This window comes from Cotesia typhae, unplaced genomic scaffold (genome assembly GCF_013202065.1).
Source record: "Cotesia typhae breed Kobodo isofemale line unplaced genomic scaffold, CoteBio_Ctyphae contig_23, whole genome shotgun sequence".
Taxonomy (NCBI): Eukaryota; Metazoa; Arthropoda; class Insecta; order Hymenoptera; family Braconidae; genus Cotesia; species Cotesia typhae.
In genome coordinates this window covers 2,275,895-2,287,216 of record NW_027423729.1, presented here as the reverse complement: position 1 = coordinate 2,287,216, position 11,322 = coordinate 2,275,895, and positions in this window count along the sequence as shown.

Sequence of the window (11,322 nt, the reverse complement as noted above, 5' to 3'; positions counted from 1 at the left end):
TGGAACGATGGAACACGCAAGTTTGTTATAGTTATAATCCACCAAACAAACAAAAAATAAATACATACATATATATATATATATATATATATATATATATATATATATATATATATATATATATATATATATATATATATATATGTGTGTGTGTGTGTGTGTGTTTATTTATTTATTAAAACCAAGAGAGAAATCGCGAGTTACACGGAGACGAGAAAGCAATGATACAATTATACGTTTCCTCGTTCACGTGCACAATTTTCAAATAATTAAGTCATTTTATATTTAATACTTAAATTTTTTTTTTTCCAGACACTAATTAATTGCGCAACAAAATAAAACTGTCAGTTGACAAACAAGCGGACAAATTTTTTCCAGATAAAAAACTTCATTTTGACAGCACTTAATTCAAGCTCCATGGCCCCGGGTGAGTAAATAACTTTTTATTATTTAACGAGACGTGTGATGTATTTTTAATAGACAATAAATGTGATTAATAATTGTAAATATAAACTTATATGTCATAAGACTGGACGGCACGTGCGGCGCCGGGACCGTGTCGAGGAATAAGTGCGCACGCGAGACTTCGAATGAAGAACGAGAGAGTCGACGATCCGTCCTCTAAGGCTACCGCAACAAGAATGATAGTAGTTAGGCGTGGGAGATGCCGAGCAATATATATGGTGTGTGCATAGACATATATACATCCACATATGTTATGTATGTCGGGACCTCTACTCTGTGTAATGTATTTGCTACTCTTCTTCATTATATACTTCTCTCGGTGTTTGGTAGTTTTAGTTAGGACGGTCAAATCCATGCACAAGGAGGTGCTTTCCGTGCTTTTATTTAATCTACATTCACATCTACCGTATACTATTTACTATCTACTATCATATCTTCTTCTATTACTAATACTATCTTAAATTGATATTCTTAACATAAACTGCTGTTTGTTAGAAAATTCAAGGCATTACATCTATTGTCTTCTATCATCTATCTTGTCTATCTTTAATTTAATATAAACTTAAACTTAAATATACATAAGACTAAAGTTAGCCGACATCTAAAAATTTTTCGAATTTTTTTTTTATTCAAAAAATTATTACAAAAAAATTTTTTAAAAATTTCACGTGTAAAAAACTTCAAAAACTGCAAGTGCAATTTTTTAAAAATAATTTTTTGTTTTAATTTAATTGTTAAAAAAAAATCAAAAAATTTAGAACGTCGGCTAACATTAAATATACACAGAGAAAATTTCTTTTGAAAAAAAAAAAAAAAAAAAAATAAATGAGCATTATTTTGATAAGAAATTAATTTCTTGAAAATTTTAAATATTTTTATTTCTTAGCTGAAAAAAGTTTTTTTTTTTTTCATTAAATTTATTTCTTCTTTCAACATCGCTCATTTTTTCCAAAATAAATTTTTTTTCTTACTTTATAATGCTGCTAACTTGAGTTAAATTGAAATATTTAATTAAATGGTCGATTTATACTCCAATTGCATCTGGCCCGAAACTATTATTGCGCAACAGTCCCCAATTTATAAACTTATAGTATTTTTTTTTTTTATCTAACATGTAACGTACAATCTATTATATTTAATTTTTTATAACCGGAATTTGTATATGTATATAATCCGTTTTGAAGGTTCAAGTGTTGTAACTTCACAACTGATATTAATTATTTCAATATTTTTTGTCATTTAAATCTCAATTACTGTTTTATAAGAGCATTTTAAATTTTATCTACGGCTGCTTATAAACTATATACATTTAAAAAGGAACAAGCATACAAATAGTCATCGTCTTCATGATATGAAGTTATATACACAAATTGGTGGTATTGATGGTTGATACAAGTAGTAAATACTAAATAAAAATACAAGGAAAACTTGAAGAAAGTTTAATATTATTTTTTCAGATTCAATAGATGAATTTCTTGAGCTGCTATAAATAAATATATTTATAAGTTATCATTATAACAATAACGGCTTTGTACCGGTGTTTAAAGTTTAGGTGACTTTAATAGTCAGGACAAATAACTCAAGCTCTATAGCTATGCTACTATTGAGGGTTTTTTAAACTTTTGACCTGGGTAAGTGTAAAAATGATTAATTTTGTGATTTAAATTTCTTAAGGTTTTACCACGATGAAAATGGATTTATAGGAAAAAAATACGGTATTGACGATGTTAAGATGACTTTTATGGATTAAATAAATAACTCATGTTGTATGAGGGATTTTTTTGACTCTTTACCTGGCTGCGCCTTTAATCTGTGAAATTTTATATAATAGGCCCTTCTGATATATTGGATTATAAATTGTGGACCTATAGGTTGAAACTGTCTCGATATTTCATGATTTAGGTTTATTTAAAGGGTGAATAAATTGTGAGTTTTTTTAAAGATTTTCTTTTATGTTAAAATTTTCAAAAATCAATCAATTTTTTTTTTTTTGGAAAATAAATGTTACAATATAAATAAATTTATCAAATTATTTTTGACAGTCAAACAAGCCTGTAAATAATGTATATAGATACAAAATTAAATATTTATAATAATATAAATGACTCAAAAAAATTTCTCATGCAAATTTGGCAGTCTAAAATTTTTATAATTATAAAACAGGATCTGCAAGCGAAAAAAAAAATTAACTTGATCAAAAACAAAAATTCTAGAACCAAGAAAATAATTTTGAAGAGCTTAATCGTTTTAATTTAAGTAAAAAAAATTTTAATCTAAAAAATCTTTCTTGATTTTTTTTTTTTTTTTGGATTAAAAATAATATCTCCGATAAATTGTACATAATTATTAGGAATTGCAAAAAAACTAAATAATTTATTAGCTCAATAATTTTCAAATTTCATCACACATAATAAAATTTATAACAAGAACGTAGAGCTGTCAATAAAGTTTCTTTTGCTCGTAACTATGGTAATATAATATATATAATAAAAATTATAAACCAGTTGATATTCATCGTATCAACATTGTTCTATTTATCGCATATTTAATTAGTTATTAGTTAACTTACATAATATCTTCCAAAAGACATTGACATTTATATATAAAAATAATATAATTAGTAATTAATAACTAGGGAACGTTATGCATAAATGCATACAGATGTTCTTAATAAAGATCTATTTTATAAATTTTATTTCGTAATATCTATTATTAGCTTCTCAATTACAACTCATTGATTTTATCACTTATCAAAGCCATGTGAGTGCAAATAACGTCCTTAATATTTTAAATAATTTCTTACGTCAACCCTAAATTAGTCTGCACTATTTTAATTAAAAAAATAATAAATTGCTTACATCATAATCAAAAATTTTACAAAAACAAGTCGCTCTGATGTAAAATAAATTTTTTTTTTTAAAAGTAATTAATTAATTCGTCAAGTTACGAGCTAAAAGAAACTATCCGATAAAACTAACTGATAAAGCGAAAAAAAAACTAATAAAATTGCTGACATATAAAAATAGTTAATCTGTATGACTGGACTCCTGTCGTCCTTGCATATCGATCTTGGGATCGATCGTCGTACTGGATCAATTTATCCCTCTTAAGAAATTTCTCGCGATCGGGATCTTTACGACTCTTTATTTAAATCTCCGATCGTAAAGTATACATATGCAAGTATGCATATATTATTATATTAATATATAAGTACAAGTATTTTAAATACATAGAGCCTATGTGGACCTCGCTTTAAGCTTTAGCGGAAAATGGGTTTAGTGATTGTAATGCATAGACTACTATTATATGTGTTGTATCAGTAACTTTTAACTGATCACGTTTTCCATAACATGCCGACAGTTTTTACTGCATGTGTTATGTGTTTCTTCAGCCATACTGAGGAATAATAAATGAAGTGCGTGACTAATTTCTCATACTGAAAACAATTTGCAGTGCTCAATAGAGTAAAGTCGAAATCTATTAATAGAATAAGAACTTGGTTGAGAATTGTGGAGCCAGGGAAATCTGGTTGAAATTTTAACGTTGACGTAAATGAAGCATTAAATTTTTTTTTTGGAAAATTAACATTTAAAATTAGTTTCAAAAATTTTACAATTTGATATTATTTAAAAAAAAAAAATAATTTTTTAAAAAATTATTTATTTAACGTCGATTTAATCATTTAGTCTTACACAGAAAAAAAAAAATTTACTTGAATCAAGTAAATAATTTTGAAGAATTTTATCTTCTCAATTTGAGTAGAAAAATTCTTTAACTAAGAAATTTTATTCAATTCAATAACTTTTTGTCTTAATTCAAGACAATGAAACTTTTAAATTATTTTCTTGGTTCAAAATTTTTTTTCAGTGTAATTTTATTTTGTTAATCTTGTCAACAAATCGTTTCAATTAACTAAAAATCATTTTCAAGCTTCAAAAAATATCCTTTGTAAATTTTTTACTTTTTCCGCCCCGAAAATGAATGAAAATATTTTGTCCCATCTTACCCCGGATTCCTTAAAATCTTTGATTTTGTTATTAAGAATATAAATGTTAATAATCGCTTACTTAATCTCATTAATTTTTTTTAAACTATAAATATCTAATCCAAACTCCCTATTAGTATGAAGCTCGCTCCATAAAAAATCCACTTCACATTTATTCTGTGTTTGCTCCGGAAATTTTTTACATTATATACTACATAACGTTACTTATACTCAACACATAGTAATTTTCAGTATCAAACGGATAATTTTAGCCTCAAAAGACTCACTAAATTTCGTTTCCAAAACAAATTTTTCGTGTAAATAAATTAAACAACAATATTTTACAAATTTGCTTTATTTATAAATTTTTATTTAAGTTACAGGAGCATAGATCAAGATCCAAGGGTCGGATCAGTGTTAAAAGTAGAATTAAACTGACACGTAAAAGAGTGAAGAAATACGACAGTACGGATGTATAATAGGAAATACGAGCGAAGACAAGAGTCAATCGTGATGTATAGTAGACCACACGTATTATTTGTCACACTGACATACAATATACACGGATTAATGTTCAATCATGTAATATCAGTTGTTGTTATTATATGCATTGATATTAATAATAATAAAAATACGTACAATAATAAAGCATGTAAGAGCGCATTCTTTATTAAAATTAAATCATATTACTGTCCAAAGATCACAATCAAAGCACTAGCTTTTATATTAATTGATTTATGAGTCTGTCTGTCATTCTTCTCAACTTAAATTCAATTTATCAATCAGCAGTATTTACTTGTTTGTTTTATTTTTTAATTTATTTAACAATTTTTTGGATTTTTTAAAATAAATAATTAAAAAAATTTTTCTTTTGATTTTATTTCTAAAAAATCAAAAGAATAATAATTTTTATTGAAAATTAAACTAGGTCTAAATTATTTTTAAAAAATAGCATTTATAATTTTTTTTTGCTATAATTTATTTGTCAAAAAAATTCCAAAAATTTTTTTAATAATAATTTTTTTTATGAAAAAAAAATACTAAAAAAATATTTGATGATTTTAATATAATTTAATTTAATTTTGTAGGCCGAAAAATAATTACCAGGGAAAAAAAAATCAATAAAAAGATTTTAATTGCGGATAATAAAGAAGAACAAGTGTGAAAAGGCCAAGGGTGAATAAAGCACGGAGGCATGAGCATGAAGGTACGAATTTGAGTGGCATGTGATGAAAAAAACAAAAATATCGGTGGATAAATCTGACCGGATGGGCGAGGATCCACGCGGCCTCGCGCTCGTTCGTGCACCCGGTATATCCTCAACTGTCACTTGACAGGCCACGGGATGTGCCTTTTCCGTTGTAAGAGTGTGCCGCACCCAAGCTATAGAAATGCCCGAGCTACGATCGACGCCCTTCGATTGACGCGTCAATATAAATCGCGATCAGATATTGTAATTCAAAAATTTATCATCGCTTTTTATCACACACATGTAAGTGGAGATGTATATAGATATAGATATAGATATTGATATCAGGCTTAACCATGTTATTGGTTATTGTTGGTGTTATTATAAAAGCTGCATACGCTATTGCAGATACATAATGGTGATAGTTGATGGTAATGCACTTACCATCACAGAACATCACCAACCTAACACCATTGTCACTATTCTCTCACTTCACTGATGCGATTAATTGAGACCCCGCAATATCCTCATCATAATTTTAATTTTTCATGCCCATTAACAAACCATTTTTTTATTAATCCAATACACACCATTTTTGTCAGTTCATGCCTGGGCTTTTTTGTAATAATAATAACAATCATTTAAACAAGTTTTATATCTTCAGGTTTAAAAGATTCATCTTTTCTTAATACTTAATGCCAAAGGGACGGCTTTTGGTGGACATTCTCAAACGTCATGACCGTGACATTGGGGAGAACCAGACATGACAATGACAGACACCCCAAAAATTCGGTAAAATAAATTTATTACTTTTGAGTTTAAATTTTTTATTTATCAATTTAGTTTTCTTAAAAAAAGTTTAATTTTATGATAATTAAATTAAGAGACATCTGATCATTTTTAGAATTTTTTCTTACAAATTTATTAGAGCTAGAAAAAGTTGGTAATTATTTACAAGTGGGATCAACCCCATTTTGGGCCATAACTAGATCAAAAATGAACATTTTCAAATTTTTTTTAAATTTATGATAAAAAATCTCGTAAAAAGAAAAAATAAACATTTCCATAGCTTCTTTTTGCTTTTAAAAGTTGGAAAAAAATTTTGGCTCTCATGTTTTTGGATAAAATTTTTAGTTTATTTTTTTTTATGTTTTTGATATATATTTTTTTATTTAAAAGTACAAAAAAAAAAAAAAAAATTTAACATGGGCTAGCAAGGGTTGTAAATAATTCTCAAAAAGTTTAATCTATAGAAGCTCTAAAAAATTATAAATGCAATTTTTTTTAAAATAATTTTCTTGACTTAGTTTATTTCATTTTTATCAATTAAAATTCGATAGTAATGTTGAATTTATTTGAAACAGGTTTGGAAAATTAGCACGTGATGTTCAGAAGCTACAAGAAAAAATTACTCGAGCCGGTTTACTTTGTAAAAACTGCAGGAGGTCTTATTCCCTTTGACGAAAATATTATAATAAGATTTAGAATTTTACACTCAGAGTAATTAAAAGTATTTGGTATTGTCAAAAGGGCGTGTAATTTCCTGTTTCTAAAAATACGAGTGAGTAAGCTTTGTAAAATACTTATATTAATATATCTCAGCATCCATCTTTTCCATTCATTTATGTTATAATGTGTATAATATAATAGTAAGCACCAGTTACTAACCAACTGGGAAAGATTTAACCGCGTATTGTTGATGGAAAATGTATAAAAGACATGCTGTCATGTAACCTGACACTTAACCAGTGAAACGTGTGGTTTAATCATCCAGATGTCTAGGATTATATTGTTGGACAATATTTATTATTATTATTGTGTTATGTACCAGGTATTAAAGAGTACAATGAAAGTATCGAGTGAATACACATGACAAATGGAGCTTTGATTATAATTTTATAATACGCGTGTCTGCATTAATGAGCAAACTCAACTCAATTATGTTAATTTATTATTTATTGGCGTTATTGGTAATAAATATAAGTAGAATACTGAATAACAAGTAACGAGCAACAATCTCAGCTCCGAGAGAATTAATAAACCATAATAATTAATAGTCGGCGCCTGGTGTTTGATCAATCGTTGCGGCTATCGTTGCAATTATTACCAGTATAAATTGTACCAAGAAATAACGTGGTAATACGATTTGTCGGTCATCCTTTCTTGCTCAGCTGGTTGATGTACAAAGCTTTGAATTTAACTTCTGAATCGTCACAAGAAGACACGACGTTTGCATATGACCGATATGACGTTTCTTCGTTCCACATATCGCTCCCATTAATATGTTTATTATTTATTATTATTATATCAAATTTGCACTCAATTTTTAAATTAATACTTTACAGATTCAAATTAACGTATAACTTTTTTTTATTTCAGATATTTAAATAAGTTGCCAAAAAAGGAGTACAGATAATTTTTTTCTTTGCAAGAAAATAATGACATTGAAATCAACAGACGTCTTGCAATTTTTTATATTTTTATAACAATTAAATTATAATAAAAACAATCAAGTAAAAAAAATTCCACATGACAAAATTTTTAAAAATTCTAAATACGAATTTTCAGAAATTTATTTTTTATCATAATTAATTTACTATAAAAATTTTTAAAATTGTCAAATGTTTGCTGATTTCATATATATTTTTGAAAAGTACATGAAAAACGAACAATTAAAAAAAAAAAAATTGAATATCACAATTTTCTAAAAAAATTATAAATTTTTTTGAAAACTTGTAAAATTTTTTAAAATTGTGATAATCAACTTTTTTTTTTAAATTCATTTTTTTCTGTATTTTCAAAAAAAAATATATCAATAAAATCAAATAGAAATTGTAAGTACAAAGAAGTTAATTTATATTTATTAATATTGTACTCATAAAAAATTATACTTTTTTATTCTTCCTAGCTTTTAGAGACTTGCATTTTTTTACTAATGCATTATTTTCTTACTTATTGAATAAAAAATAATAGTTAGATGTCTGTAACTCTAATTATCATAATTTATAACAAGAAAAAGTGACATTTGACAAGATCCATAAAGATTTACATATATAATTATATTTACAGAGCTCGTCACTTATAAAAATTTGATAACCGATCATTTTGCCGAAGATAAATTTATTCGCAGATCGAGTAGAGTAATGGAGCAAGTTAAAGCGAGCCATGGAGACCAATAAGGAGAAAAAAAATAAAATCGTGAGTATATTGGTAATAACTGACGCACGAGCCGTAAACTTACCGGTCAATCAATTTTAAGCGCCGGTTCTTGGACGCTCGACGGTGTATCCATCATCCGCGAGTTGTCCATATATGAATAATGCACTCATAATCCAACAAGTTGTCCTGGTAATTTTTATCTTACAATTTATTTTATTTTATTTATTATTAGCAAGAGCGCGTCCAAAAGTGTCTCGGTCGTGTGGTCTAAAAATTAAGGAACCAGGAGGCCCCCCATCGATGCGTCGAACTGCAATCCATAAGCCTACAAGACACACCCATAATCGCTGTTATTTTATCGTAAACGGTAATGTACTCTTTATTTTCGTTTATTTATTTATTTTTTCGCTGCGAGCCACACAAGCTCTACTTACATTATCCCCCGCAGAGGAGAGTAGGGCTAAGAAGTTAAGTTGAGAGTGTAAAGAGAGTCCAGCCGTCTCTTTATATTTTATTTCTTATTCTACCCTATTTTCTCTTTCTTTATTACCCTCACTTGCTCGCTTAATCTTCTGCACGACTAAAAAATATTCACAACAAGAAAATAAGAAGAATATACATCGGTACCAATGATTATCGTGCGTCATTACGCAATTGCTATGGCAAATGAAATGCATTGCCTATGCTTCGATCTTCATACTCTTATTATCAGTCCAGTGATCGTATGTGTGTAAACATGAGGCAGATTAAATTGAGATTTATTGGAAAATGTGACCGGTATTTTGTTTTGTCCCTCTACTCCGATTTTGTACCCTCGAGCTTCTTCATTTCATTTTTTATTTTTTACCAGATGATTAATCGGTTCTTTTGTTGTTGTTATTATTATTCTTACTGGTTACTCTTCAATCGGTAATTTCTTTTTATTAGTACATAGTACATATTATTTTGCTAATTTATTATCTACATTTTTTAAATAAAATAATTGCAAATTGCTTTTTGTGAATTAGGATTACATTCCCATTTTTTCATTACGGTTAAATGCTAAAAGTACACACGGAAAAAATTATTTATGCTCAAATTACTGAGAAATTTTATTGAAATAAATTATTTATTCAATGCAACATTAATAGGTGAAATTTTTACTCAATAAATTTTTTTTATTCAGCAAAAAAACAATTTAAAAAAATTTTCAAATTATTAACGCAAACAAGTGTAAATTTTGAAAGCTTATACAGAAAAAAAAATTGATTTGAATCAAATAAAAAAATTTTGAACCAAAAAAATAATTTTAAAAAGTTTAATTATCTTGAATCAAGTAAAATTTACTTAATCTCTTAGTTTAAAAATTTTTCTACTCAAATCAAAAAATTGAACTTCTTCAAAATTATTTACTTGATTCAAATAAATTTTTTTTTCAGTGTATTTTATACATAAAAATATTTTAACGATCTAGGATCCAATTGAATAAAAATGATCCGTGTTAGATGAGAAAAAATGCCGTTAAGAAACACATAACTATTTCAGGGTTTTTAAGTCAAGGCCGTGATGAGCATTGACGTGTCCGGAATTGATAGCCACGTGAAAGGTCCATTTCCTTATCTCCTACTCTACACTAATTTGCTACGACATCCATACGCCTACATTCGTATTTAATTAAGATTTTTTATTTCTTTTTTAAAAATTTTTTTTTTTTCAACTATTTTATTTATTTTCTTACCACATTCTCACAAATTGATAATTAACACAGTATATATTTATAGGCACAGACGTAATAAGTCGACATTCTCATATCATCAGATCACACTTACACCGCAACGTAAGCGTATTCATATAAATTTTGTTATAAGTGTTTTCAATTATGATTGGCGTTGCGTTGTCTAATGCGTTAAGAATTTGCGTAGACTCGAGTGTTGCCTGGCATTCGAATAAGAGATGATCGACCTGGTATAGTATAAAAATGATACAATATGGCTGGATCTTTAAATTAATTTACGAGGTCATAATCGCCAATTGAGACGATAACTTTACCCCTTGCATCGTCTTCCGTATCAACTGAACCGTTCAATTTCTTCGCGTACAACTATTTCTTCTTTTAGCGTTTTATTACAGAGATGACGGAAATACCCTTTTATTTACTTATTTAATTTTTTTCTATTTACACAATTAACTTTGTCATACATGCATAATAATTTTGCTTATAAATATAAATATAAATATCTGCTGGTAGAATAAATAGTTATTAATAGATTATAATTAATGAAACATTCTAGCAATTACTTGTCCTGCTGCTTGACAAGTATTTAACCGATATTTTTATTTAAAAAAAAAAAAAAAAAACAGTCGCAGTGATATAAATAAACTGTCTTCTATAAATTAGCTGCCAATAATAAAAATAAATTAGATTAGGGAATTTTAAATTGACAGTTGAAATGTAAGATGTTAATATAAATTTGCAACAATTGACAAATTCACCTTGACACCGTCCGTATTAATCATTAGTAATGCACGTCATAGGTGTCCCATA